Consider the following 26,937-nt stretch of genomic DNA (forward strand, 5'->3'; position numbering starts at 1 on the left):
TGATAAAGCACTGGGTATACACAATCAAGGAAGGTGAGAGAATCAAAGCAGATTCATGTTAAGTTTACAGTAACTGTAAATTCTTATGTATTTTCTATGGACTGTACAGTATTTTATTGGTGATCCTATTACAAGGTGATAAAACAATTACCAGTATCAACATATGAAACTCCATCCAAAAGCAAAGCAACAAAACTCACTTCAGGTTTCTTCTGAGGAAAGTCTTTCTCATTTTTTCAGGGGGAAAAAAAGTGATATGACAGTAAATTTCACCCAGCAGAGAAGCATCACTGTCCCAACAGCATCAGAAAATGACAAGGCAACCAAACTGTGGATAAGCTCTTATCAAAAAAAACTTAAAAGGGATAGAAGATTGTGCTTACTAAGGAAAAGATATTTGTATAAAATAAACAGCCAAGTCCTAACACACAGAAATACATACGATCTCTTACCTAGTCAAGCTGCTTTGGCATGCTCTCCATAAAGGTACTGAAACTGAGTGATGTACATGTACCATTATTAGTTTCCCAAAAAACGAACTGAATTACAGTTGGCCATTGATGGTGTACAACTACATATCCAAAACACATTTGAAACCATTTAATCTGTGAACAAGCATCAATATAAACCACAGACACCTAACTGTGAAAACATGTGAGTCAGCATTCAACACCATTTCAGAGTACAACTGTTGCCTACAGATCAGACACACTGCCATATATTTCTACTTTTTTTAACCAGGCACAATCTAGAAGAAAAATGTACAGTTTTCTGAATGGTTACTCATATTTTGGGTGAAAATGACAAAAGTTCTACAGAAAATATACTGGAGGTCAAGGCAACCACAAGGGAAAAAAAAACTAGTGTCAATTTTTCATCAGGGTATCTAGAGGAGCTTACTAGTACTTTGACAAAATGCGTACCTTCATTCTTCTAGTTCTAAGTTGCCATTCCTCCTGTCTACCAATATAGCTAACATAACTGGAACAAATATCCTTTCCATGACACCTTTTTTACATCTTTCAGATGTAAATAATCAAGTATTCAGCCTTTAATAAATAAATATTCAGCCTTCAGAATGTAATTCTTGGGCCTCTTCTTTTCTTACATAGACTGCTACTATCCCTTAACTTACAAAAGAACATCACCCTTATTTTACCCTGTTCACCCTTATTTCTGTAGTTTCAATCTCTTGCCCTTTCTGAGGTAGATCGATGGTACAAGTCACATCAAATTCTAGGCAAGCAAATAAATTTCACCCAGAGAAGTAAGAAGTAATGTATTAAGTATCCTAAATGAATGCAGTTACTATGGAGATCCCTTTTAAATCTAAATAATTGTGATCTTTTGTCCCTCCTCTTCTGTATAGTACGGCATACTATATTTTCTGAGCATAACTATTTCTACAGATGGCCTAAAAAAACATTCTGGCCCCTGAAAAACAAATGAGCAAGTCCTTTCTACTGTTCAAACATGATAACTGGACTTAAGAAGTCAGCAATGTGACAGCTGATGAATGCTTCTATTTAGAAACATTCTGACATCTCCTGTTCTCTAATTCTGGTGTTTTTTTCTTGATATTGGTTGGGTGTTTGATTGTTTTTGGCATCTAAAATTTTGACTGGAACCCAGGGTTCATCTGCTCCTCCTGCTTACTCTCTTGAGAAGTACTAACTATACTTCAAGTAACCTTAAAAAACCTTACATATAAACATTATCTAAATCTCCTGAAAAGTATTTCTAAATCCCCAGTTTAAGATAACTTCCGTAAGGCAGGTTGCACCATAGTATAAAATCAACTGACACAGCTGCGGTCATTCTAAATCTGTGAGTTTCAAGTTGTTAAATGAATTGTCCAACTGCCCTGTCATAACTTTCCTCTAAAGAAGTTGTTACAGCATTTATATTGTACTCCTAAACTAAAAAACCAAGGAGGCAACATTTTGATAACCAGAATATACGTTTAGGAATAGGCAAGACTAAACAGGGACAGGTATGCTATATGCTGATTCACCTCCCAAAAGCCACAAACTAAGTTTAGCAACACATCAGTGTTGAGTGCTGTAGAAATGTCTTTACTCGTATCTCAATCATCAACTTTATAGAGAATCCTTAGAGAAGGTTTTAATGTGTCTTCATAGCCATGATGTTTTTAAGCAGCAGTGATTCGCAACTGTCATTCAGTTCCAGTGTTAACTGCTTTCCTTGTACTGTGCAGTTCATAGAATCATAGAAAATCAGGTTGGAAGGGACCTCAAGGATCATCTGTTCCAACCTTTCTTGGCTAAAGCACAGTCTAGACAAGAAGGCCCACCATCCTGTCCAGTTGAATCTTAAAAGTGTCCAATGTTGGGGAATCCACCAGTTCCCTGGGAGATTATCCCAATGGCTGACTGTTCGCATTGTGAAAAATTTCCCTCTGGGGTCCAGTCGGAGTCTCCCTGAGAGTAACTTGTACCTATTACCCCTCGTCTTTTCCATGGGAGTCCTTGTAAAAAGGGAATCTCTACCTTCTTTGTAGCCACCCTGTAACTACTGGAACATGGTGATAATCAGTTCATGATAATCTATAACTCATAACCTGTCTCCTTCTCCTTTACTGACCATTATATTAACTCACAAAACCAGTTTTTTAGTCAGTAAACAAAGACTGTTCAACAGTTTACTGAACCCTGTACACATCTTTTAAAATCTCTTATTGATACTGCGTAGAAATGGATGTGCTGTTTCTGAAAAATAACGTGCTTAATCATCCATATTTATTTTCAGCGTTGTATCTGTATCACTCAGCTGACTGATAGTTGCACTTTTGTGGCGTTGTTCCCAGGAAGCTAATGTTGAAGGGATGCTGTAAACCTGATATAATATGTTGCAACAAATAGAAGGGCAATTAGGATTAATAAAACAGAGCTTTATCTAGTCTGTAGAAACAAGCAGATCATTCCAATAACCCCTCAAGGTTTCATAATCTTATCGTAACATTTCTGGTTTTATATGCCAAATCTTAGAGATTCCTTTTCACAAGCCTATTACTGTATTTTTAATAATACACTTGTCTTCATTTAAGACTCATAAAATCAGTTTCACTGTAAAAATGAATCATTTTCCAGAGTTTCTGGTTGATTTCTTTCAATTCAGCACTGGAATTTCAGCTGAGAGAAAGCTATTTGACAACTGAGGACATAAAGTTCCAGCAAAACAGAAGAAAAAAGCAAAAAAGAGAACGAAAGCCAAAGAGCATTCACACATGCATGCAAGAAGAAAAGGAAGAAACACAAACGGGTTTTTTTCGGAGCTCTTAGTAAAATATCTAATCAGCAGAAAACAGAAGCTCTTCAAACAGATCAGACATAGCGTGCTACAGGCAGATATCTGGAGAAAGCACTCTATGCTAAAGCTAAGGGTTTAGCAACCAACAAAAAGGCACAGAGACAGTGTATTCATGTAGCATCTGTAAGCAAATTCAGCGTGTTCTGTCTGAAACAAATATAACCTTATAGCCCCATGCCCACAGTACACAAAAAATGAAGAAGTAGCAGAAGCAAAGCTACAAAGGCAGGTTGCTGACTGGGGTAAAGAAATGCCCAAAGAGGTCTGAGCTTATGTCAAGGAAACGAACAGAGGGAATAGGTACAAATCCCAGGTTCCCTCAATGTTCTACAGCATGATAGCAAGATGACAGTAAGATATCTGAGCATGAGGAGGAGGGAATGTACATACAAAAATAAGTACTTTCTGTCTAGATACATTGCTGATTACATAAATGAGTACCATCCCAGCCTGAGCACCTCTTTGCAAGGTCAGTCACAACCTAGTTACAGCACTCCAGCAGATGTACGTGCAAGAATGTATTTATCCCTAGTTATCCTTTTGAAAGCACTGTTATGAAGAAGATCAGGGACTATGGAAACTACAAAAAAAACACATTAGATGACACTGGGGAAGGAGGGATCTTTTCCAGAAAAGTATGGTCAAAGTAGCTCTAGACGGGAAACTAAGATTTAGGTAGAGCTGCCAATGAGACAGAAGCAAAGGGAAAATATAAAGGGAATATAAACAAAAATGAAAAGAGAAAGGAGAATCAGAAACAATATGGGGATAGATGTCATTGTAGTTTGTAGCAAATTAGGATAATTATTCCAGAGCTTTCCTCTTCCCTAGCCCAAACTCATCATTCAGGCTTCTAAAGTCTGCTATTTTTTTTTGCAGGAGAGGAGTAGGGGAGCATGGAGAGTTTATATTGGTAAAAAATGTAGAAAGAAACTCTGATGTTTGTAGGATTTGTTAACAGTCTTATACAGGTATTTTCAAGCCAAGCAAACCAATTTTTTTTTAAAGTCATAAGTTACTTAACAACAGATATAATCTCAGTTTCTTTTAACATACATTAAAAATAATTAGGTACTGATGAGCACATTTATCAAACAGACCAACACACTGACACTTTCTAAGAAGTATGCGCTGATGGACAAATCACTATTCAGAACAGCCTCAGTCTCTGAAAGAATAATGATAAGTAACAGCTGTACATAGTTCTGGAGTTCTTCAAGGTCTTTGCAATACCTGAATGGTATCAGCTCATTCTTTAACATGCCAGTAACAATACTATCAATTTCACTACAAGAGGGAATTCCAAACTCCTTGGAAACTTGTTACATGCCATGATATGCATTTTTAAAAGGAAAGCAAGTCAGGGGGTTTAGGCAAGTTGCTCATGTCCACTAATGTATCCTTGGAAAATTTCAGTATCAGACATCTGGATTTCTTCCACGCATTTTCTTTTTTCTCCTTTTTTTCTCCTTTTTTTTGGGGGGGGGGGTGGGGTAGGGTGGGGTGTGTCCTACATAAGCACTCCTCAAATTGTGAAGCAAAATTTAACAGGAAAAAGAATCCCCAAATTAATTAAAAGTAAAGTTAGTTAAGTGAAGCTCGTTTCCAGAATAGCACAGTAAAAATGTGACACAAGAGATACACATTCATGAAAAAAGAACTTCCAACAATCACACCAAAAATGCTTGACAAGAAACACTTCCCTCTAATTCAGGATAGAAGTTAACAGTGTGATCTCTACTTGTACTGTCACAAAGAGACTGGAGGAAATGAAGTCTTACTATTGATCAGCCACGAAGGACAGTCCACGTACAAATGGGAAAGTACAGCTTTCACACTCCTGTGAATGCCAAAAAGCTGTGAAAGCCATTGTATGTGATCCATGATGGGGCTGGATAGCATCAAACCACTTTCCACATGCTTAAAATCACTGGTTCTGCTTCAAAGGTAATTAGTGTAAGTAGAATTCTAGTTGTGATTAAATATAATGAGCCTAACTCAGCAGATTGTTAATATTTATTACTTCTGCAGGAAACAGTCTTTAAAATATATGTGAAAACAGAAAAAACAGAGAGAGGGCTTGCAAAACTCTTGTGCATTAACAATGGCTTCATATGAGTTATATATAACCTACCTTTTTCTGAACAAGTGTTTTTTAAAGGAAGTCAGGTTTCAAATTCTTTCATTCTTTTTAAATGGATATAGAACTAGTCCACAAGGTTTGGGATGTGAACTGTTTTTCCAGAGTGCAGCTGGAGTGTCTGTACTGACAGGTCATAGCTCTAGACACTGAGGCTGCAAACAGTAAAATTTCAGGAAAATACAAAAATGACGATAATATAGCAACTGAGATGTAACAATTCTTTATTATAAGCATAGCTGTGTACTGCATACATTTAGATCTTTTTGAGGAGCATATGGCTTCATATATAAAAAGCTACTGATTCTATTCTCCTTAAGAAATGTCTAAGTACATAATTATAAACTTTAGATGTAATTCCCATTTTAAAACCTCCCTAAATGCATATTTGCCCAATAGACCATAACTCTCCAAAAGGAATCACTGTTATCTGCAGGACAAACTATTAACAGTTTAATAGCTAGTGGTTTATTAACTAATGGTTTAATACAGTTTAAAGTTCTTAAAATTATTAACCCTGAAGTAAAATCAGATCTTTAAATAAACTCTGTTGGTGTTAAGCATTTTATTTAAACTAAAGATTCAAACACTGAGACGTGCTTCTAACAGCAAAATCCCATCAAAAACAGTTAAGGTTGCACAGTCTAAATGACATCTTATTCCTTTTTTCTCATCCTTCTTCCTAAAACAAATGTTCTTACTTGGCATCACAACTTATAAGGATGAGTGAAATAGTCTTATGGTATAGAGCAGCCTGGGCACTATTTGTTTTAGAAATTAAAAGGTATTGGGAGACCTATTAGGTGAAAGATCAAAGTGTACTGTTGTACAGTACTTGCAGAGACCTCTGTGCTATTGTGCCTTTTACACGGTATTGCCAGACTTTAAAATAAATGTTTGGGAGCTATCCTTGGAAGCTCCAGCTCCTGGATCTATGTGACTGCATGAAAATCTCAACTTTCAAAAAAAAATGCACTTCTAAACCTTGAGATTTAGGAGGGACTGAAGCAGTCATGGAAATCAGGCAGTAATGAGAAAAACTCCCAAATACATGGCTCATGGAAAAACCCATAATCTTAATATCTTTAATGGCTTAACTAAAGCTTTTTAAATGGCAAGACTGGAAACATGGCCTGTATGTTATGTGCTTTATGATCACCATGTTCAAAAACTTGCGCCTTCAGCTCAAATCACTGTTCTTCCATTTATTAGCATAGCTACAAGAGTCATCAATCAATATTGCTGTAAGAGCCCTTGTGCAGAGGCTCCTCTCAGAGCAAAACCACATCCTTGCCTCTAGCCTGCAGTACAAAATTGAAGGTATAGCAGCAGAAGCACACTGTTAATATATTTGATAAATTCCAGAGCACTCCTAATCACTCCTAATTTCTAGCTGTTCTAAAGTATAACCCCTGCCCCAAAACCCTAATCCAAGGAATCATGCTTTTCCAAATGTATTTTCAAATTTTTTGTATTTTCAAAATTATTTATTGCAAGAAAAATTCTACAGTGCCCATTTTCATTCACTTCAGATATCAATATAAACACAGCAGATTAACATCATAAAGTATATTTTTATGTGTTATCTTTGGTAATGGCTTCACAAAACATTTTTGTTTACGTGGGAAAGCGAGTAACTGAATTTCCTATTCTCTTTGCATTTTCAGAGATAATTGTTGTCATTATACTGGTAACAAAGATATGATTGCAAACAGGTCTAAGATGCATCTTTTCTCATTTCTAAATAAATTTATTTGAATGACTGTTGTTCACATAAGAAAAGCTGTCAAAATGTGATGTTTATGATGGCTATATGTCTTCAAAATAAGATTTATAGTGCGAAACTTTGAAAGAAGGAAACGAAGAAAATCATCATTGAAGAACAAACTCATACTTGGAGAGGATTCAAAACTGCCAAAAAATGTTCTTTAGCTATCACCAACTCCATACTGCAGAGTCCACCCTACCCTGTATGTATGTAATCACTTGTGTCACATTAGTCATTTTTTGAGTTAACCTTCATGTATCAAATAGCGGAGTTGACAAGAAAGTCTATCCTCTTAGTTCCTAATTGAAGCCTAAATCACCACAAGAACAGTGACAGAACTGGCTATCTCCAAATCTCTAATGAAATGTGGGCAGGAATTCACCTACCAAGAATTGCTAAGGTACATAACCAAAGCTAACCTGGTAGTCTTTAAAAAGAGGATTGTGCAAAGAGATTAAGAACTACAAACAAAGGTAAAGCTCGCTCTCTCAAAAAAAGAACACCAAACTGCTCCCCAAAAGCATACAACACTGCAGATGTCTATTAATTTTGTTTGATTGTATTTACAGACAGGATCACAATAGCAGTTACCAACGTCAGCAAAGCTGCATTAGGATGACACAGTGTAATTCTTCTTACTGAGATACTTTAATCACAAATATTAAATACAACCAGTAACTAAAAAGCAAAAAAATCAAAATAACTTATCAACCTCCCCATTCAAAAACAGAGATAACATAGAGCCATAATAAAAACTGCAGGAGAAAAGAGAATTTGACATTAAAACTTCTTTGATCATAGAAGCAGTTCATTATAGTAGCTTCCTGGAAGTTGCCTCAGTAATTGTGTAAAACTGATTCCATGTATATACACAGTATGACTTAATGCAAAAAAAAACCCCAACTTTTTAAAATGGAAACTAGATGTTACTCTGAAAACAGCTGATTTAAAATCATAGCCAAGTTGTTATTCAATGCAATGTTTAAAAATAGCAAATTATAATATAGGAACACAGTATACAAGACAAGAAAACAAGCACATGTTAACCCCACTTACTGAAGCTGGCTTGTGAAATTCCAACGAGCAAATTAAGCTAATAAATATTTTGCTTTTGAAACCTTCCAAGTAATAGACAAAATATCAGTCAATAATTTATTGAAACCATTAAATGGCTTAAATGGTTAAATTCCTAGCTGAGAAAAATATGATTACATGACTTCTGAGGCACTTGGAAAACACATAATTTGAAAATGTGTCTAGAAAAGCATGTGCTTACCAACTGAAGAAAAAGCTGAGAAGCTGCAGCAAATAAATTAAATAGTAGAGACTAATTAATCACAGTGATAAAATAATAGATGACAACTAAACTGAAGCCCCAGGGAAGTACGAACCCAGAGCCATCTTGCAAAATTAAGTTGCATAACTAGCATACCTCAAAGCAGTACAGAATCTAAATCCATGTCAGAGATCTCACATTTAAAAATGCAAATCTGTGTCTGTAATACAAGATCGATAAAAAAAAAGAAAAATGAGGTTTTGAGGCAGAGAATTTTGTAAGCATGGGCATCACAGAGAATACACTACTCTGAATAGTCTTAACATGATAACCAAAACAGAGTCAAAATAAAAAACTTTTACACTATGGAAATGTTACTTCATGATGTACCAGAAGTTCATACTTCATTGTGGAAGGAAAAAAAGCCGAAACTAACCGAAAAGTGAAACTAATTTAGGGGAAGACCTCATTAAAGAATTCAGGTAGTGTGAACACTCAAATGAACTATTTTATGCAAGTCTGCAGTATATGCACATGAATTTTTAATGGGCAATGACAAAACCTGGGAGCACAGGGAATGAGGGCACTTCCATACTGCTTCTAGATTACTATATAGCAATGAAAGATTGAAATTGTAATGTAAGGGAATATTATTGTGATTAGTAGAGAACATTCAGAAACCACAGGCTCATTTCTTTTTGAAGGCTCATAAATTCAACTTTTACAAAACTGACCCTTCCAAAACCAAGGAATCCTTCATTGAGCTACTTCATCTCTGGTACATTACATACCTCTAGCTATAATATGGTAAATGGCAAAATATAAAACATGGTAAGTTTAAACAAATAAATAAAATAGATATTAGGGTAAAAACCAGTAATATTGTGTGCTCATGAGCTAACAGTAAGTCTAACAGGAATTTAGTTCCTCTACATGTAAAGGAGTCAAACTGCCCATACAGTAACTTTTAGCACGCCAAGCCTCCTCGCATCTGCTCGCATTGGCCCTCCTCCTGTATTAGCACTTCGTTTCTGCAGTCTCCTAATTTATGTCACATTACCTGAACTTGTCTTTATTAAAGAAGAATAATGAAAAAACTGTTATTAAACAGCAGCCACCAAAAACCTCAATTATTTGATAAACCAAAGTACGTGGCAGATTAAATTTGATTGCTGCTCACTATGGGAGGACAATGGACACCTTTTTTGAAACACATATTGCAAGATTTTTTTCCCTCCTCCACAAAGGATGACTGCAATCTTTTGCAATATCAAGCTAAATGACAAAGGCCCCTGCATTTAAAAAAAAAGATGAGAACAATTAAACCCCACAAAAACATATTATGTCTTTAATTTTACCCTTTTGAGAACAATATTAATTTTATCTTTTTCCTACAACTGGAATCCAGTATTTTTGCCTCTTGGCACTGGATATTTTAAATTTTAGGTTTTAACTCAGGTTGAGAAAAAGTATTTTAGAACAGAGATCCACAATTTATCAATCCCAGTGTCAGAAGAATGCCTTGCTGCTTAGTGTATGAATAACATATAGTTCACAAGGGTGCTTTAAGCAGGCCCAAAGGTAGCATACATGAACTTCCTTACATGGCTGAATGTATAGCCTGATCAAACTGGCTATATGCTCCTCACTGATGATGGATGAGAGACAAATGTAATTTTACTTCTGTTTTATTATTCTGATTTCCCATGTATATTCCAAACAGAGTGTTAAATAAATTACACATTACAAATGTTAAATGACCACTGTACAGTTTCATTTCGGTAATTCATTGTTAGATCATTTGTAGTTTATAATCATAATACCATGACTGATAAAATTAACTGATGGATACTATGAAAAGCTCTGTCAACCTATTCTGCCAGCAGAATAGAGAGAATTTGTATGTGATGGAGTACCAATAATAGTTGATTAATTTTTTCTCACTATACACAAATAAATCCACACTATTCTGAAACAGCTGCCTGTGATTTCTGGACACTTGACACAGGAATACAAGTGAAAAGAAAATCTTTAGAGTATCTGCAGTAGCAAAATTTACTACAAACAGGTCTATAACAACTCCTGGATTTTTTGTATACATACATCAGTTGAATTCTACAAATTGCTTGGAATTTCTAATATTTATGCATGTAACTGTCAGTCATCTGCTGCCAAAACTTAAGATCCGATGGAAAAGCATAATTGATTTGGTTGAAGGTATCCCATGTGTTAAATAACAACTCCCCAAAGTTCCTCCATATCTTTCTGCGCATCAGATAAAAACTGCAAGAGCTGACCAATACTATAACATGTTGCGACCCTTTGCAAATTCCTTAGATACAGGTATATGGCATTATTTTGTGATTACCCAACAATACGCATAATGCTCTTAGTCTGCGGAGTATCTATTTGTTACTAGAAACATCAAGCTCAAAATTTGCCAAAGATTGGGAACATTCTGCAATGCAGCTCTGCCAAGAGGAAGAGGAGAATGGCCCTGTGTGGGAGATGTGAGGAGAAACTATGAAGTTGGAGCAAATTAGCTGTGTAGGTAAAAGACCAGAAAGATAAAGGGTGAAGAGAGGTGTGATAGCATGCAGGGACTATAAACCACAAGAGTCACAGAGGGAAAGAAGAGAAAATGGCAGGAAAGTATGATTGACAGAAGCAGCAGTGGAAAGTTAAGAGGAATAGATAAATAAGAATTTTGAGAAGTTTTTTTGAAACTGATTTTTTTTCTAACGATCTTCTGGAACATATGTATGATTCTTTATATGTCTAAAAAATGCCTACTGGTAGCACAGTTAGTGCATTGTATAAAAAAACATACAGATTTTTCAAACAAGCATTACATTGCCCTCAGCTTCAGTGAAATGTTACACATTTCTCTTCATGTTGTCTGATTAAATGTAATGTTAAAACCCATCATTGAACTTGGTTGCCCAGAGAGATGTTGGTAATTTTTTGGCTATTGAGGTTTATACATATTCTTCTCCACCAAATAATTTTATTTTTACTGCTTGCCAAAAAACATACAAGATTTATTTCTATTCAGAACTAGTCTGTTTCATACACCAGTTTGGTTAAATGAATAGAGATTTCATATACAACAATAAAATTCCTTCAATTCTACTACATGATATACTGTCAAATGTATATTCTATAAGCAGAATGGTGCTGAAGAGCACAGATTCTCTGTACCTTACTGTCCACAATCTTCCACCACAAAAAGGCAGGCTCTATCAGCACCTAGCGTAGAGGAACTATTTTGTTGGAACTGTTAACAAAAATGCCTTAACACACGTTCACTTGCTTTGGTTCTCAAATGATATTGCCACCTTTTATTGTTACCTTTGTAACATAGTACACCCATATAACCTGCTACGTTTCCCAGGGCATACTACTTAGGATTGACAATAAAAGCAGTGTCTGTTCTCTACTGTACCATGACTGGTACTTCACCAGCTGTCTCAGATTTTTTTCAAAGGAAAACATCAATAATATAATCCACAACACAACCATGGCTCACTTTCTTGTCTCAGCGAGTAATCTTAATTACTTGATGTTTTATAAAGCTGTAGTTATCGAAGGCCAGTGCAGCTTGTACTGTGATTGGTCATACTGTTCAGTGAACAGCACAACCCTGACCAGGGCAGTGCAGAACAATTAGTGATTAAGTGGTTGACACAAACCCATAAAGCTCTCCTACTCATGTCCCAGCTAACAGGATCTGACTACACTGATAAAACTAAGTGTTCTTCTGCAAGATTTCGGGTGTGAGCAAATGTCAGTGTAATATTATTTTTAGCTTGGTAAATTCTAGTATTACAATTCACTTTTACTGAGAAGGCAGCAGCAGTAATTTCAGTGTGGGCAGTGATAAAGACACACTGCTGGATTATCTGGGCCTCTTACCTAAAATGATTACAGGATTAATCAAAGTCTACCCCCGTGAAATGAAACTGAGTTGGATAAAGGCAGAAATGTTCACTGCATTGATTTCTTACACTTGTTAAAAGAACGGCGAATAAGAAGAAATACCAAAAAAATGGGAGTACAATTAGTGTTTAGCTTCAGAGTACGTAATTCAGTCACTTACTGTCCACAACACAGACTATGTGCTTAACTCTCTTCTCTTTGTTTATTCAGGACTCCACGTTTCTGTAAGAAAAACAAATACATGCATTTATCATCTACATAAAATTAATTACCTAGTTTCATTTGTGTCATAGAAGTTTACCATTTTCATATATAGTTTTGGCTTACTTCAAGATTTAAAGCCTTGGGTTTTTGTGAAAGCATCCAGAAGAGAAAATCCACATTGCTCCTTTTCCTTAAAAGGCAAAGTTTCCAGTCTTAGGCACTACGATGGCAGCAGAGATGGGAAATACAGAGGTTCAAGGGACAAATCTCTTTTGAAACCTCGTATCAAATTCTGGGCATCTGAATTGCATCGGGGCACTTGCAGCTCTCCCCAGTTCAGGGAAGGTGACAGGCTCTCGCACCTGTGAGGCTGGCAATCCTCTGCTCAAAATAAAAATCTCGTGTTGTATCGGATCCTGGCTAGATTACCCCATCACACTGAGGAGTTAAGGAAGAAACAATGTGTACCAAAGTGTGTACCTCCAATGACAGCCACAGCCTCCCCCACCGCTTCTGGAGGAAAGCAGAACACGCTGCAGAGAGGTGTTTGATGCCTTACTCCCACTGTTTCGTGCAGACAATTAGCATAATAAGCACTGATCACAGCACACCAGCTGCTTAGCCTTTCTTGGGCAGTTCACAGGTATCACAACAGAGGTGAGTTCTAAGGCAGGATTTGAAGGAACACAGCATACTGGCTTTGCAGATTTTTACTATTAACAATTTTCACGAATAAAGGTTGCATGAGAGAAGGGAGAAAATTGGGACTGATGGGCAATAAGGGTTGCAATAAGGGCAATATTCACATGAAAAATTAGGTAGGATCAAGCTGTGAAGGCACTTAAATGCGAAGGTGACCAGTTTTGATGCAGTCAAAAAAGGGAGCCAAATGCACTATTATCAAGATAGGTAAATGTATTTTTAATTTTACATCAACTTTGTCAGAGGAAAACAGAACTGCTGTTATCTGAAGTTGTCAAACTATATCACATCAACCCCTGCTCTGGTCTTTAAAAAAGGCAAATCACAATTCCATCCAGCATCTCACTCTAAATTAACCAGGCTACCATCTTTAACCATCTTATACCATCAAATAATAAAGGATTCAGAACATAACTGATTAAAAAAATCTGATTATTTTAGTAAAAAATTAATATTGCCTTCTGTATAGTTCTGTTAATATCTATGATTATTCCAGAAATCACTCACTTGCATGTCAGTCTACTGAAGAAACCTGTTAGGCAACAACTAACAGCTGTTTGGAGATGAGGGCTATACAGTCTGTGAGTCTGAAGCATACAATATTATGTTGTTATTAAGTTTTAAGCTTTTTTGAACTGTAGGGATTAGGTTTTCTATCTAACAGCCTATTTCATTATGTCCTAGACATCAGTGAGGCGTTGTGGAGCTCTTGAACAATGCAAAGTTAGCCAGATGATGATATAAAACCCTTATTCAAAAGGGTAAAATAATTCGGATGTTGGTGTAAAACACAGCTGTGGGATCAACTAATTTCTCTCCCGGAGTTTATAATGCATCCGGCAATAGTCTTAGCAGGCCTTACATAGCTTGGTGCGCCTTATTAGCTGTATAAAATATTCTGGTACAGGCCATGACAGACCTAATCTGAACTACAGTACTTAAATACATCTAGAACAGATTCAACCAAAACTTTGTCTCTCACTGTCATTCAAGCCCTCCCAAACCAAGGGATTTAAAATTCAGACACACTCAGAAACAGGTTTCATTAAAAGCTCTAATCCCAACCTTCTCCCAGGGTTCAGAGACAGGGTTTTGGTTCAGGTCTCTGTGTACATCTTGCATTTGAGTAGAGGTAACTGAAAGTGCCTTAGAGAAATTAACACACAGAGTCACACCTGCTCTGTGGTACACTGTCTCAATCTTCCCCTGTTTCTCTAAGCTGTCTGTGTCAAGCTGTGTCTTATTATTACTGAGCCTTTCAGAAGATTAACTATTTCCTCCTGCTGCAAAGACAGAAAATGGAAAGGAAAGACAGATGTTTACTTGAGTTCTAACTAGAAATAACTGAACAAAAATACAGGTTATGTGCTAGAGAAGCAAATTTAAGCAAAACCATGAATAAGTGTGGTGCTTCATTAAGTGCAGATTCAGCCTGCCTGCTCCCTTGAAGTTGACAGACGGAGTTTCCAAAACAGATGAAAAATGTAATGCAGAACTGGAATAAATAAGTAAAACCCAATCAATAAAAATCAACAGTTATCAAGGAGACTAAATACCAGTACTCTTTGCAAGGATTGCAGAGCTAAAATATATAGAGAGAAATAAACAGGAAAGATTTGCATTTCTAGAGAAAGATCAAAAAAATTACCAGAGAAATTCAACTGTGTTTCTCTTTACTATTAAACACAGGCTATTTTTTATGAGATGTGTTGGAAGATTAATTCATTCACCCTTGGTATGGACTCCTGTGGGTCTTCAGTGCAGGAGATCCCCTGCAGTGACAACTATATTTCCAGAGCTACAAATAGCATCTGTCATACCTCTAGTATCTTTCAAGGCTCTGTTTTCATTTCAATAATATTTGTAAGGGAAGACTTTTCCTAATGAAACCATTGGAAATATCAACAGAAACGCATTCTGATATGCCTGAATACATCCTGTAATATCCCTTTGAAGCTTAATCTATATTTAACAAATGGTATCTACAGAACATACTTTAGGGCATGTAATTTTAGGGTAAATAATCATGTAGATGATCTGCAACTTTTACTTCAGTTAGTCATAAGGACATGCAAAAGCAATCAAAACGAAGCCTTTTTTAGTTAATTCTAAGATCTCTGTTCCCAGTTACCTTTAGTGGTAACCAATTATGGAAATAGTCCCATTAAGCTGGAGTAACTGGATTACTAAAATAAACCAAGTTCAGTCAGCCACACTGAATTTAAGAATATACATGCATATCTTTGTTCATGAAATGGAACCCTACTCCACCGCAAGGAAGGGATTTTTTGCAGTTTTCCTCAGAACACTCTTTTTTAACTCATATAGAAACAGTAATTTACATTTATTACAGGTGACAAAGAATGTTTTTAGCATCACAGAATCATGGCAAAAATAAGCCCCTTCTATTACATGCTTCACTATTCATTGTGAACTCTAATATGAAAGACAAAAGGCAAGTTGCATGGTAATTAAAGATTTCTCAAGATCTCTTAGGCCATCTGCAGTTTCTTTATCCTATTACTATTTTTACAGTCAGGAAGGACTGTGTGATCTTTTAGAAACTCCATGAAGAAACAATTTTCGTCTGTTTAGGATTATGGGCTAAAAACTCAGTAGTAGACCATATGGCTTTTATTTGAATATTTTTCTCTCCTTTCAAACATTGAGGAATAATTTTGCAAACTAAATCTCTATACTCTGGAGTAATAAAGAGTTGCTAATACATCGTCATTATGGTTTAGCAACAGTTTGAGAGCACAACTGGACATTTTTGTTATGAAGAACTAACAGCTCTGGAAATCAGTTTCAGGAGGGTTTTGGTTTTGACAGAGCTGAAACTTAGTGGAGTTTATTGATCATCTTTCAAACCTGAGAACATCCCTTTATGTGGCATATCTGGGAGGTTTTGAATAAACCATTTTGAAATTTTGGGTGGCAAAATGCGAAAATATAAATGAAACTTCGAACAAAAAGCAACTGGTGTTTAGCCTACTGAATTTAGCAGCACAGCCTCAAAACCCAACACCAGTAGTGTTAGAAATGAAAAAGGGAATTTCAAATTTTGTTTGCTGATTTAGAATTATTTATAAGAGAGAAAATTATATTAATTGAAAGTGGAAGTTATACAGTATTATGAATAGACTGACACCCTGTAAAACATAGAACTGACATCTGGGAAAATGAGGCTAGCATTCGATTATGAAGTTTAAATTAGCTAATAATCAGTACAGAGTCTGGATAATTTCTAGTTGCATAATGTGCAACAAATTAAGTGTATTTTGAAAAAAATGGAGTGGGCATTTATTAATTGCTTCACATACTGAAACAGAAATTGTCATACATTATGAACTTTACATTCCATAATCATATGCATATTCTAATGTTTTATGGGCTTAATTTTCCCAGCATAAACTTTTTATTGTGAGTAACATTGATTTTGTCAAAGCCTCAAATAAGTCACAGAACAGATCTGGGGATTAGTTTAGAAGGGATTTAAAGCACACACTGTGAATCCCTATACAACCACCACTTAAAACACTATCCGTTCAGGCCCAGATGGATTGCTATGGCAACAGAATCCCAAATACCAGGTTTGTAACTAACAAAAATGTAAATTATTGATGAACTCAGAGTTGTCTCTCTTGGACACCCTCCTATTCAAATACCAAACCGTATGGTTAGAGTACAGAGAAAAGGTTGATATGCAATTTCCCCAGCCCAGTGAGCACTAATCCCAAAGGATTTCATTAAATCTTTTGGCTTAAATTTTTATTCTTGGAACAGCAGTCAGCAAGCAGGGATTACATTAAAACAGGCACTATTGAGGTCATTACTGACTGAATTCAGACCTGTAATATAGCAAAACAGAAACGAATTTTAAATACACCTCCACAAAAAAACCCGCCTAAATAGTACTCCTCTAAATTATCATGCATTAGATGACAGCATTCTTCCCCTTACACCCATCACCCCGCCTCCTTGCTAGTAAAAAATGATGGAGAACAGTACAGAAGAGTAAAAACCAATATACGTATTATTTGATAAAGAGGTACACATATCATGGTAGAGGTGATTGTGCACAAACAAGTGAGTTGCAGCAGAATAATGAATGAAAGGAGGCTCAGTAGTCTTTGCCATTCTGTAAATCAAAATCCAGAATAAAAAGTTCTCTAGCAAATAAGCAAACCAGAAAAAAAAAAGTACTTATTTTCATCTTTATTGCAAATTTCATTAGAAGTCTGATAAAGAAATAAATAGTGGTAGGAAAGCTAAGCTCTTCTATGGACCCCCTGTTCTGGAAAGCCTCTCAGACTAGAGAATGTGATTAACACAGCGAGTAGCACACAGAAATATTCCCATCAGCTCTCACATTTTGGACTGCAACAGTCTAAGAGGGTTTTAAGACAACCTAAGGCTTTAAAAAAAAAATAATTCTCAGATGTGTGCCTGCCATTAGGTATCAGTGTACAGAGAAGAGAGATGGTGAACTTCTACCTGTAAGAGCTTGTCCTCTCAAAACTAGGAGGAAAACTTACTCGTCTGTGGAAATGGATAAATATGGATGCATGCTGCTGGTCTTCCAGGGAAAGGAAACAACTATTGGAACAGGATATGAAATAGAAAAGATAAACAAAGATAAGGAGCAATTTTTTTAAGACAAGGGAGAAATTGAGAGCAACAAAATGAAAAAGAAAAGATACTGGTTGTACCACACACTTCTTGGTAGGGCAGGAGAAATTTTCCCATCCTCATCCATACACATGAGCATTTATTCAGCACAGTATGTAAAGACAGAGTAGCTACACAGGGGAGCCGCCATTTGGACAGCCATTTAAGCTTACAGATATTAACTAGACTGCAGGCTTTTTTTAGGTCTTGACATACAATATTTAAATATTTCAGCCTACAAATTAGCAGAATACACATGCAGTGTCACTGTGGCCACTAGTGGTAAAAACAGCATTTAGACCCTGCTTCCTCTGCTCATTCAGTCTGTGGCTCGCCCTCCCCACCCTGTGACACGTGGTTAAAGTTGTAAACACCTTTCAGCTCTAGGGATTTCTCTACTTAGCGAAGGACTCTGCTTATTGCAGAATTTGTCTCTGGGAATACTTTTTACAATACTAGCAATGAAGCTGCTTTTTTTGGCCTGTGTTCACTTGTTTTTAGTTACCTGCTGCCTAATGTTCAAAGATGCTGCTCACCCATGGCTTCCTCAAAATTTCAGTTCTTAGTAGATTAAAGATCCAAGGGTTTCAAATCCATGGAGGCTCTGCAGTCATTTTTCTATAGGAAACTGGCTAGTCTTTTCTTGCTTATACTCCACACCTCCATCTGACATACTGTGTTTCTGCCACACATAACTCATACACAGGCTAAAGAGTAGCTACTAACCCACAGTAAGTGCTAGCTGCTTCTCAAGTGCCCCTGCATCTCTCTCCCAGATGTGTGATGCTTCTCACATTCTCAGCTATTGGTTTTCCCACTAGCACTGCCCAGAACATGCCTTACTGCCCTCCTTGGTTCTCCGTCCTGATGGATTCAGATCTCCTGCTGCTCATCAACAGTCTTTTCCAGCTTGTGCTTTATCCTCACGCTTGGCTTGATGTTAAAAGAGCCATCCACTCTGATATTTCAATCAACCACACTTAGGTCAGTATCACAACTTCACAATCAATAAACAATCATATGAATCAGTGGCCATTAAAAGATTCATTTTTCATGAAAGAAAACCTATTAACGGTGATAATACAGCCAGTGACAATACAGTCACAAATTGGTATCTGAATCAACTTGAGTTTATGCTCTTATGACAACTCTTGGCCATATGCAGGAATGCCAAAGGATTATCAGAATTTCAGGCATCACTAGTGTTCCCCCCACTATCTATCCAGGACAATATATGGCTCTTCCTCTACTAACAGCCATTTCACAGTGAAACTACTGTAATCCTGCTGTATAAATGGGATGTCAGATGTGCCAGAGATGTGGATGTACACCAAATGTGACACAGACTCCCAGGAAATCTTTGTATATGATAGACCATTAAAGTAGACAAGTTGGATGTGTTCACACTATATAGGCACACTTCAACCACTTTGCTGCATCTGTCATGTAATAACTGTGGAGCTGCTCTGGGAAGAATCTTCACAGTGCATAGATTGCCATTGCTGCTTTGTGATTGCTGGGTATGTCTCAGATATTTTCTTAGAAAACAGTAGAGTTTTCAAACTTTACATGAAGACTACATATTTCCATTTGCACATATGAAGACATGAGAATACTACTAACATTTATTAAAAATAAAAACCCCTAAAAACTTTACACATCCAAGTGTAACTTTGTTTTCCTAAGTGAAAGTTTTCAAGGGTTCAGCTGAAACAACCAGCTCTCCTGACACGACATTTCATCTAATTGAATTCCAAATATTTTCAGGCTTTCCTAGACAAAAAGATAGACCTACCATTATTTTCTGAGTCATTTTAGAAAAAAGAAATCCAGTTCTCCATGAGTTGCTTCATAACACTATTTAGACTAGATTTCTTGGATTATATGAAATAATAAGAAAATAGTTCCTAGCAAAATTGGTTTCAGAAGTCATATTTAGGTTGCTTGTTACAGCTATAGACCAAGATTTACTTAGAAGCACAGTGAAGGTTTTTAATCAGTCTCCCAAATCCTTCCTAGAAAGATAACATAGATCTTTACATTAATAGCTGGTGTATTTTATGGAACTAACACAAGCCATCTAACTGTAAACACTCTGAAGAACTTCAGTACCTTCAGTACACTCTCAGCTGCATTCCAGTGTTTGGAGATTCAAAATTTAATTGCTTTTATCACAGGACAAAAGCACCTGCTGCAATATCCACTGCAGGAAGTGATTATATGTTACATAAATCTGTTGATCTTTTTGTTCTGTAAGTTTGGCGTGAGGGTTTTTTATTTCTCAATTCTACTTTACAAAAATGCACTAATATGGGCAAGCAATTCACCCATAAAACCTGATACTGAATATCAGCACCTCATCAGATTAAGCAATGTTATCTATGGATGAGTTGTTCTAATAACCTTCCTATATTACCCTAAAGAGACTTACAGTGGCAACAACTTGAATATTTGCTGGCCATTTAAATGCATCCCTTCAAAGACAACTTTTGAGAGTCAGAGAAAATCCTAAACAGACTTGTATTCTGAGGTTCATTCATTCTGGATATGTATGCTAAAAGATAATGGATAATTCACTGTTGGTATAATGTTAGCCCTCACTTTCTCTCATATACTCTTAAGTTTTATTCATGCTGCCATTTTAATTCTCCTAAAGAAAATTGTTAAGAAGAAATATGAAAGTCTACCAAGTCCAAATACAGACAAAAACCAAGTTACTGCCTACCCCCTCCTTTACTAATCCAAGAAGTAACAGCCTACTTAGTGCTTGGATTTCTGGCAAGCAGAGAACAAATCCTATAAAAACAGGTACATCAATTTCCGAAGCTGCTATCCATGATTTTTCACATTCATTTTAATGTTGCTTGCTCTGCGTTCACCATGTAACATCCTTTGTTCTACACCTACAGCTCTTTGCTCCCTTTCACCTTTCTGTAATTACCTGGGGGCTTCATATCCCAAGACTACTGTTTTTAATCTTCATGTGAAATTTCACTACTCTTATGGTCACAGTTGGTTTTCCCTTTCTGTTGAACCACATTTTAAACTATTAAGAGACTGAAAAGTCATCAACTTAAATGATGTTTCTTTACAAGAAGATGATGCATTGTATCTTTCTGTGGTCAGCGGCAACAAAGAATTAAGAATCTTTTTGATTCTTAATCTTTTGATCTTTTGTACTGGTACTAGAATTTATTAATAACAGGATCACTAAATAAAGTATGCATACTTGAAAATTTTCAATATTTCTTTCCAGTTACAACATGTAATACTTTATTAATTCATTTACAAAAAAATGTTTATAAACACTCTACTATGGTTTAGCATTGAATTAAGTTTATCGTAAGAAAGCAAGCAAACAGTTATACCATCATCAGTAGAAATACTTTACAACCTTATGGCTAGACAATTAGGATGACAAAATCATGAGCAATTAGTTAAAAATCAAAAAAAGTTTGCAGCCTTCTAATTATTTATGTTCAAAAATTAACTGTGCTATTTCTGTCTTTCATACATTTGTCACAAGAATGGATTACTATTATGAGCCTGTTGTATAATCATCACAAAGTCCATTGGAAAATATGAATTAATCCTGTACCATGTTCTTTGTCTTCCTCAGCATATTAGAATATTAGCCCTCCTCACAGTTAGTCAAAAAAACCTTAAGCAATTGTTAAAAACTGAATTTTGATAAGTTATGCTTGTATAGTACAAAGATCTAAAGAAAAAAAAAAAAAAAGATGGATTAGCATGAAAATAACAGGATTGTAGAAATGCCCCTGAAAATGAGAGAACTGAACAGACCAGCTTTTGTAAAACTGTTATATTCACATTTGTCACAGTCTACTTCTGACACTGTCTAGTGTCTTTCTTATTTAGTACTGTCCAGAAATTATTTTTTCAGTGACTGTCAGTGTAGCAGACAGCAGTGTCTCCTGGAAGGGGCAGTATCTAGTGCCATTACAGAAGTAAAAACAAGATGTGCTGATCAGTATCATTGGTCCTCAAACACAAATAATGAGATCACCAGTCAGTAGATCTTTCTGGTTTTTCAGTGTTTTTCCTTTTGCTTAGACACAGAGGAGCAATCACACAGACAGCAACAAATAAACCACACCAAACAAAAAAATAGTAGACAAAAACATTGTCTGGGTATAAAATCCATGAATGTCAACAGCAATGCAAACTGGAGTTTACAGTCAGGCTACAACTTGATGAAGAAACATAACCTAAATGACAAAAGTGAACTTTGAGTGACAAATGACAACAGCCTGTGAAAAGTACTGGGTGGGTATGTAAGTAGCCACTGTTGCAAATGCTACCTTGACTCTTAGAAGATGCAAAGTCAACTCAGCAGCAGCTGCACAGTTCAGCAGAAATGTCTCATATCCCTGAGATAAATGGTCATCAGCCTAGCTGGCTGTGCAAGAGAGAGAATTTAGTTATCTGAGCTCTTAACCAAGCACAGGTGATGTCTCAGTGTAATGTGGCTAAGTCATGCTATTTTCCACAGTTAGTGGCACATAGTAACATACTATCTGGCCACCTTGGCTTCCTTCCCTGGTCAACAAATTAGGTAGGGCTGGCATCTGAAGTACATTCCGTCTCCACACTTATGGAAGCACAGTAGAAGTTTTAAATAGCTTATTGCTGCTGGGATTTTGGTCTAAATTCATAAATTTATAACATCATCTAGAAATATCACCTCAGTATCTTAAAACATTTATTTACACAGTATGTGCACGTGCCCAACAAATGCATCTGATTCTGCAATCCTAGAGATGAAACTCTGAAGCATAATGACTTTTTTCATCTTGAAACTACAAGTAAAAACCTAGAGACTGGGGAATTCAGGCAGACCTTTTAATCACAGGTGTCACCCTGGGCTGTGATAGAAGAGTTTAACAGCCAATCCTTGCAGATTACATGCAAATATATTATTATTAAAATCAGGATAAAAGACAAGTGGTGGTTTTGCAATTCTACATGAAAGGAAAAAAGGAAGCATCAAGTCCACATCCAGCAAATCTGATAGCCTAATCAAAAAGTAGCATACCAGACATTGCAGTGTGTTGAGGTACAGATGGCTAGGAACATTAAAAGAAGTAGTTATCATTATTGTTCCTTACATAGTTGAGTAAAGAAAGGACATCTTGATATTGTACTTGGCTATAAAATCAACTTCCTCAGCTAGATATTGCCAGAACGAATCTAATGGAAATGCTATTTAGTGAAAACCAAATAATTACCTTGTAATTACCATCTCATGTGTCACATTTAATGTTAGCATGTCTGAATCAAGGAAAATTCAAGAAAGGTCTATTTGAAATCCCTAAAAAACCCATATGGCAAATATTTTAATTGGGCTACTTTTGCTGACAAAGCTAAGTATTCCACTTAGCAATATTTCTCCCTCTTTGTAGAGCCAAATGTTAATGTAAACCACCCTTTAATTTAATCTTCCTATCCATCTTGAGGAAACCTGTTTAATTTTTGATTATTAGATTCTCTGAAATATAGCTTATTCAGACCAAACTTTAGCCACTTCATAAAAACTACAGATTTGCACTCAAATAGAACACTGGAGCAGTTTGAAGGGAAAAACCATTTGTTCTGTCTCAGCTGATGTATAGCGTAATTTTCTGAGATTCTTTCACTGCAATTTGCAAACACATTAGCTAAGACTATAAAACAAAAGCAATCTGTACTACCCATGGCCCAGAAGATGAGAAAGTTAGAAAACATAACAAATGCCTGAATCATCTTGAGGCAGGGCCACACTCTACATCAACATAGAACATCATTATCCAAAATGTGCCTCATCTGTTTTTCTAACTGACAAAGCAAGCCTGGCCACTGAACACCTAATGCTGCAACATATTCTTAAAACAGGCTGTATTAGACATTTAAGGAGGGGCCTAGAGAAGGCAAACTTACGTAGACTAATTCAAGGGAGCAACACTGCAGTTAGGTTATGAGATTTATTCTAGTCCCTTTGTCCAGTTTCTGCAGTTCTACCCTCAATTCTGAAGTCAGTCTAGCTCTAGAGGGGGATTTATTTCCCTTCCTTTTTTTTTTTTATATCAAACTGCTATAACGCCACAGATCTCACAGCAATCCCAAAAGAGGAAAGCTGCTTAACACTGAAACACTGAAGTTCTCTGCTGAATGATCCAATGCAGAATTTAGCAGGTCCGACTAAACACATTTTAAGATTATTATTTTTTAAACAAAGCAGATATAAGAAGTAGGAAGGTGCATGTAAATGTAGTTTTGCTAAACAGTCAGATGAGACCATAACGGCATTCATGGATAGGAAGGGACAGCATAACAGACATCGCTACACAGAATGATTGTTTCAGCATCTCTCAGCATGGATTTTAAACAAATCAAAGAAACACCACATGATGTATCTAAAATTGCATTTCAGCATCTGGCAAAAAAGCAATATCTGTTAAAGATCATCTAGTTCAAGGAAATCCTTAATATGAGTTTCTGTAAAAACAGAACTTGAAATTGCCTGTCAACAAATCAGCAGATGCCTTTTATGAAGCTGACAGGTGCTTTTTGGCATTAATGTAATGACCATAAATACTTCCTTGCATAGGGTACAATCAATTGCTTTAAACAATTTCTACTATCACTTATGAAGTATGCAGACAATTTTCTAATCTATGCTTTGCAGTGACATTAAATACGCATGTTCAACATACTCTGGCAAAGCTGACTGTTAGTTTCTTTTCCTCTTGACAAAAATCAGCATTTTGCCTATAAGGTTACAGTCCTGTCTCAAGAATAACTGAAGTGTGGGCTCTTGGGCAAAATTAATTCCCCTAGAATACAGTAACACAATCCACAGCAGGGTTATTCTTCAGCAAAGCTCTGTGATACATGGAGATTTTAAGATGCGATGTGAAATGTTGCTTTATGAACAGAACAACCTGACAGCTTAAAACAGGAACATTAGGGGTGCGTTCAGGTACATGGATATACATTAATAAATCAAATGCCTCTGTTAACTCTTTTCTTAAAACTCAGTCCATATATCAGAAAATTCGAGACAGTACATCTTTATAAGATTAGAAACCAGTAAGAGTCAGAGAGAAAATAAAATAACAAAGACATCAAATGCCTCCTTCCCTGGCCCTGATTTCATCTACTCCTTCCTGACGTGCTTCCTCTCCTTCTTCTCCACCTTCTCCTTAAGCTAAAATGGGCAGAAAACAGAGTTGATAATTGCTGTTCTTTGCACCTAAACAGTTCCTTTGAGCATACAGTAAGAAACTTCTTTAAAGTACTTTTATACTGAATCTTACAACATCCCTAAGAATAGGTAAAAAAGCAGCAGAGAAGTTACCCTCACTGCAAAGTAATTCTTGCTTGACACAAAATCCAGATAGACTGTCTTGTAATTTACCGAGTGTTCTCTCCTAAATATGAGTTTACAATGAGATGTAACAACAAAACAGATCAATGTGATGTTTGGTCTTTCAACTGCTGTCTTCCATACATATTACAGATAATACCCTTATCTTGGCCTGTTGAAAAAATACATCTGATTTCATTTTTTGCTTTGAAAATATAAATAGTAAAACATTCGAACAGATCACTGAAAATGTTAAGAAAAGCAAAGAGGACCCCCAAAAGGTAAATTTTTGAAGAAATGAGGCAGGCAGACAGGTACTGTTTAAAAAAAAGCTGAACAGAGAGTAGGAAGTATCTGAAAGATTGAAGTTTGGACGGTATTTGGCATATGACCAGCACCGTAAGCAAGCATAACACCATAGGACAGGGAAAGAAAGCGCCGGCTGGACACCAAAAAACCTTTCTTTTGCTCTAAAGTATTTTAAGGGAAATAGTAAAGTTCAGCTATGAGTGAAATTTAAAGATGGACTAGGAAAAGCATGATGAAGTAGGTAGCTGAAATCATCTTATATTAGTTGAACTGAGAACTAGTTGAAATAAATATTTTTTTTATTGTTTCCACCTTTCCCCTCAGTGAATACACCAAGGTATTGTCGAGGTGAGTGGAATTATTGGAGCTAATGCAGGGTTAGAAGTCAAGAATTCTAGAGCTGTAATCCTGGATTGGTCTCTGACCATGTTTATGTCACTGTTCAGTTTCCCTACTAATAATGCGAGGACAGTAATATCCAACTCATGAAGGAGCTTGGAGGACTGAAGTCTGTAGTATTTTGAGTAAACACTTTTAAGTTTCGTACAGTACTTGTAAGGATCAGAGTATAGGACTGGGTCCTAGCTTATGTCTATAAAAACACTAACTTCAGTAGGAGAGAATCAAGACAACCCTGAGTGTTTATAAATATTTTACCTTTGCATTACTAATCTGTTTGCCATGGGAACTGAATGTTTGCACTTCCGGGACTTTGATATCCAGAATTAAATTACAGGATGGTCTAAGTTCTCCTTTGGCTCTAATGCCTTAAGATTGCTTTTATAAGGCATTATAAACAGGAAAATTTTTATCCCTCTCTTCATTTTTTTCACCATCTTGTTTTATAAAATTCTTTGAAGCTAGAAGTGCCTCTCACTATTTATCTGTAGAGGGCTTGTCACATTTTGAATCTCTGGGCAAGGCTGTATTACAAAGAAACATGTTTGATAATATATTTAACGTGGTTCACCTGCCACTACTATTAATACTATATTTATACTACTAAATCCCAAAGTAGTACCTCTTCACCAGCATAGGAATTATTCAACCAAAAAGTATATGTACTCTTAAATAGAGTGGTTTAAACAAAGACAAAGTAGTACAGGGCCAAAGGACTGCAAGACTGTTAACAGTATTTTCTGGCAGTTGACAGTATTTGCTGGATTGCTTAAACATAATAAAGTGAATTCAGTAACAATTCTGAATTGTTTACTGTTCCATGTTTCACTCTC

The 26,937-nt window shown here is 36.2% G+C and overlaps 1 protein-coding gene across 5 annotated transcripts in view; it reads right to left on the reverse strand.

The window, feature by feature from the left end:
• SYT1 (synaptotagmin 1) overlaps positions 1 to 26,937 on the reverse strand; it is a 364,737-nt gene that overhangs the window by 219,027 nt on the left and 118,773 nt on the right. For all 5 annotated transcript variants that reach the window (XM_074827158.1, XM_074827161.1, XM_074827162.1 and 2 more), the window contains one exon: positions 12,614 to 12,675. The gene's annotated coding sequence lies outside the window, so the exon portion shown is untranslated. The remainder of the gene's footprint in view (positions 1 to 12,613; positions 12,676 to 26,937) is intronic.

The sequence above is a fragment of the Strix aluco genome, chromosome 5 (genome assembly GCF_031877795.1).
Source record: "Strix aluco isolate bStrAlu1 chromosome 5, bStrAlu1.hap1, whole genome shotgun sequence".
In the NCBI taxonomy this organism is placed as follows: domain Eukaryota; kingdom Metazoa; phylum Chordata; class Aves; order Strigiformes; family Strigidae; genus Strix; species Strix aluco.